This window comes from Gymnoscopelus microlampas (genome assembly GCF_963454915.1).
Source record: "Gymnoscopelus microlampas genome assembly, chromosome: 4".
Lineage (NCBI taxonomy): Eukaryota > Metazoa > Chordata > Actinopteri > Myctophiformes > Myctophidae > Gymnoscopelus > Gymnoscopelus microlampas.
This window is the reverse complement of record NC_139941.1, coordinates 44,194,661-44,199,944: the sequence shown is the minus strand read 5'-3', so window position 1 is coordinate 44,199,944 and position 5,284 is coordinate 44,194,661.

The window sequence follows — 5,284 nt, the reverse complement described above, 5'->3', positions numbered from 1 at the left end:
GCAATACCAGACAGGTTCTGGGCAACACATCCATCTATCTATCTATCTATCTATCTATCTGTCTATCTGTCTATCTGTCTATCTGTCTATCTGTCTATCTGTCTATCTGTCTATCTGTCTATCTGTCTATCTGTCCACCTGTCCACCTGTCTGTCTATCTGTCTATCTATCAGGTACTCGACTCAGCGGACTTACAGATAGGTGAAACACATCTCAGTTGACACCTGGCTGACAGTAAGTGGACTACCCTTGACCTTTGACCTTTGTGGCAGTCCTGTAAAAGCGCACTCTTAACTCAAAGAAAGGTTCTATGTGTAACTGAAAAAGGTTCCATAGCTAAAAAAAGGTTCCCCCCATACTGAGAAAATATATACATTTCACATCACATGTGTATGGAGCTACATTAAACTACCGTACATGGTTCTTTTTTGGCCTTTTTTTATTTATTTGATTTAGTTAGAACCAAAATTGGTTCCACGTGGATCCTTTTTTCGGGGTCAATATAGAACCTTTTTTGTGTGTTGTGTGTGTGGTCATAGTGGTACACTGTGTAAGGCTCAGGTGTCATCAAGTGTTGTTAACCAACAAATCTCCATGCTCAACGAGACTGTCCACGACATTATACTCACTCTTCCAGGGTGAACACAGACCTTGTCCTCAGTTTCTAGTCTTTTATACACAAATATATATTACACATATAACAGGCCGGTATAAGTAACTTTGTACTCTCTGCTGATGTAAATTAATGGTCAGACGTGTAGAATTTGGAAACACTTCACTTTGCAATGGTCAGCCATTGTGGTAACTTGTTTCAACCTATTGAATGTAAGTACAAAATAATACTTGCTTAAAGGGGGTCTAAGTGATTTATTTGCTTGTTTATTTATTTATTTATGTATTTGTTTATTTATGGTTGTTGAAATAAGCGTTAAATAGCTCTCTATTCCCATAATAGTCATTGCGAGTATTTTCAGTAATAGAGGTCTCTCCGTCTCTCCAGCTCTTTAGTAAACGGAAAATAAATTTTCAGAATACAAAAAGAATACAGAAAGAAAAGTGGTGAAACAAACAAAATACAAAGAGCAGACAAAGTTGTATATGAAACACTAATTGAAACTGATAAATGGGTTCGGTAACATACCTGAAAATGTATTCCCTGTTTACTAAAGAACCGTAGAGAGACGGGGAGACTCCTGCTACTGAACAAACACTATAGCAGTGACTGCTGTCATAATAGCAGCTTTAACCTTTTAACAAAAACATTTATTTATTTTTTACCAAAAAAGTATCACTCACAGCACCTTTAAAGCTGTGCTGTACAATATGCAGCCCCAACTGATGTACAAGGGGAATTACATGATAACAAGCTGCTATTCAAAACCAGAAACTATTAATTACGGCTCTGTTGTCCTAATTATATCCTACTTCGACATGGTTTAATTAGGACATATTGCGTTATGTGGATTAACAGGTAAAATTGTTTTAATTTTGTATCATAGAAAAACACAAGAGCTCCCAAGAGCTATCCAGCTCACTGTGTGATTAGGGCTGTCACGAACATTTTAGTTGCCGATTAATTGTCGCACAAATGATTGTGATTAACGATTTAATTGTGTCGTTGAACATTGGAACATTATGAATTAAAATTAAATTTCTGGGGCATATATGACAAATAACTTACATCATTTAATAACTTTATACTGTATATGAATAGTGGAAATAGCCAATCTACAAGCTCAAAACATGTACAAGCTCAAAACGAGTAACATGGTGACGCGTTTTGAGCTTGTAGATCTGCTATTTCAACTATTTTTGAAAATGGAAATGATTGAGGTTTATGAGGATTATGCAGAAAATATATTTTTTCTCAAATAATTGCGATTATCTCAAATAATTGCGATTAGGCGATTATGTGATAATTGTGACATTGTGTGATATGCTGGAACAGCACTGTTGTAGAGTGAAGTGCTACCCAGAATTCTTCACTCTGGTTCAATTCAACTATTACTTTAACCCTGGGGTCCCAAGTTTGGGTCATTAAATGCAGGGGGAAACCATTTCTAAAATGTATCGAAAATATCAGTTGGACATGCTCACAACGTGTCATGCTGTGACGCGCATCGGGAGCTTGTAGAGAATTTTCTCCTGACTTAGTAAGTGGTGGAAGACGTGAGACAGAAGGAGTAAAGATGGAACACTTTAAAAATGTATGCTAATATTAATGAATGCCTTTGTATAGTAGTGGATCAGATGCTTTTCACTCTACTGTTTTTTTTGTAACTTATGGTATTTATTAATGTAGGTATATTATTATTATTATTATTACATTTATTATTATTATTATTATTATCATCATCATCATCATCATCGTCATCAATGTATTTAGAGGTATATGAAAAGACTGGCAATATTTTTGACAATTCAAAGTAATTTTGAACTTATGATATTAAAAAAGGGGTACCTCAGGCTTATGTTACTGTGTGTAATTTGGTGAGATGCTGGGTGTGTGTTTGCAGGCGAAAGGGTTTAACCCATTAAGACCGGGAAAGCATCTGTGTCATTTTCGATTTTTGCTAAAAAAGCATAAATTTATACTTTGGTTATTCAAAAATAGCAGATATATACCAGCTCATAGCGCGTCACTTCATGCCGCGCTACGAGCTTGTAGATCTGCTATTTTCTGCAAAGCTTTGAATATATATTATTCTTTCAAAGCGAACATTTTTAACTCAAATCTTTGCTTCTGGGGTCCCTGGAACCAAATATTTTGAGATGGGGGGGGTGGGGGGGGGGGTCGGTGACCAAATACATATAATCTTGGGGGGTCCTTGACATGAAAAAGTTTGAGAACCACTGATATAGCAACATACGTTTTTCAGAAAACTGTTCGGATGTAGAAGACATTTTTAGAGTCGGCTTAAGGTCTTAATGGGTTTAACCAGACGCTGGTGGAGTCCATCAGGAGACCCATCTGCCGGTGCTTCGGGCAAAACTCAATTCTCTTTGTTAATTAAAAAGAAAACAAAGACAGCCCTTCTGGGCTCAAGAACACACCTCTGTGAACTGACAAAATGCTATGTTTTGTATTCAAATACAGTGACCGCATAATTCAGTGTGTGCAAACTGTTGAGTTTTTTTGTTAAATCTTCACCAGGTGAACGATCAGCAGCGATCACCTACACGCGTCTGTGCGTGTGTGCGTGTGTGCGCGTGTGCGCGTGTGTGTGTGTGTGTCCAACCACAGCTAATCTGACATGATACTGACATGATACTAACTAACATGATAGTGACAATAAGACAATGATTCTGACATGATACTGACCATGATACCGTGATACTGACATGATTCTGACCATGATACTGACATGATACAGACATGATTCTAACATGATACTGACATGTTTCTGACCATGATACTGACCATGATACTGAAATGATACTGACATGATTCTGACCATGATACTGATATGATACTGACATGATACTGACATGATACTGATATGACACTGACCATGATACTGACATGATACTGATATGACACTGACCATGATACTGACATGATTCTAACATGATACTGTGATGCCCCACTCCCTTATATGGAGTATGGGAGTGTGCTCTACTAATGCTGTGCCTTCTAGGTGAACAGGGTGTGGCAGTCTATGTACTAATGGCTCATTGGAGAGCACCTGGGCCCGGTGCCTCCAGGAGTCTATAAAATCCAGCCCATGATCACTTCATGTTGAGATCCAGAGGAGAGAGGACTGCCGTCCTCTTCAGCTGCTCCCCATGCTGTTGTTCTGTTCTAGTTGATTATTATTTTCCTCCACACACACACCGTTGGTCTCCCTCCCTATTATTTGTCGTGGACTCGTGGCAAGAGCCAGCCATGACAGATACTGACATGACACTGACCATGATTCTAACATGATACTGACTGAACGTCATATTTCTTGAGCAAGCTGACAGCTGTCCAATTTAGAGCAGACTCGCTTATCCAGAGTGACTTACAAGTGTGAAATGAGAGTAAATGGCATGAACCCTTAAAGTCAACAAACAACAGGGTAAATAGTCCCATAAATAGAGTGCAAAGAAAACAATTTAGTGCTTCAAAGAAGCTACAGCAACATGCTATCTAAATTAATCTGTGAATCCGTCAAGTGGGCCCTGATCCAGATAATTACACAGTATACATCACTATTATTATTAGGGCATGTGTTCTGGCAGAAATTTGTGCACTACTGTGAGAGCACCTTTCTAGTTTTTTATTTGTGTGAATACATTCTTGACTTGAGTCCTGTAATTTCCAGTAAAAATGACATTCTCAGCATTTGGTTTACAAGGATTTATTAAACTGCAGAGGAAAATAAGGTTGTAAATAAAAAAGAAAGCTTTGAACAAAATGGCAGGACGTAGGGATAAAAAGGTATTATTTGAATAATATGTGTAAAACAAGTATTTTTCAATAAGTCTGTATTTTAGGCGATCACGCTCAATGCATGACCCATATATCTGTTTTATAATTTTCCTTTACACATGTCTTTACCTCCAATATTGCACTTGTCTTGTGTCTGACTGGCTTATTGGGACAGATAGTCAGTCTGTGTGGCTAACAGGTCTATTAAGCAATTACACAAGCAAACACATCAAAAAAAACATTTTGGCTGCAAAATATTGTGAAATAAACAAGACACAAACAAACAAGGCATTAGAATGTACAATTAAGATACAGCTAGCTGATAAACAGCCTGTGTTCAGGAGCGTTCATAGACTAGGATGAAAGTAAAACACATCAAGTTGTGTTGCTAAGGTCAGTCGGGTGAGAGTGGGTTTACTAATTGTGCTGTACAATATATCTCCAAAGAGCATCTTACCGCCAAATTAATGTTTGGCTATTTTTCAATGGAGCAAAGATGATCTTATTACTAAGGCTTTGTTCATGGCTTCTGCACCGTAATATGTGTGAGCTCTGCAGTCTGCACACAAACCTGGTAGTCCTTTCTCCTTGCACTCACCTAAAATGTATAAGACCCGGGTGCAACTGTATGGAAAATCTACTGCCAACCCCGCCCTAAAATGGCTAGACCGAGTGGTTCCCATTTTTCCATTCAGCAGCCCTGATGGAGGCACGTTTATGCCATTCAGTTTGTATGGCTGCATGTGATGTCACAAGCAACTATGACAAGGCCGCAATAATGCCGTTCCGATGTCAGTCTCTGGTTCTTTCCAGTAGGAGCCAGCAGTTAATGTAGGCGTCTGTGATGCTCAGTAATGGAGAGGTGAGGTC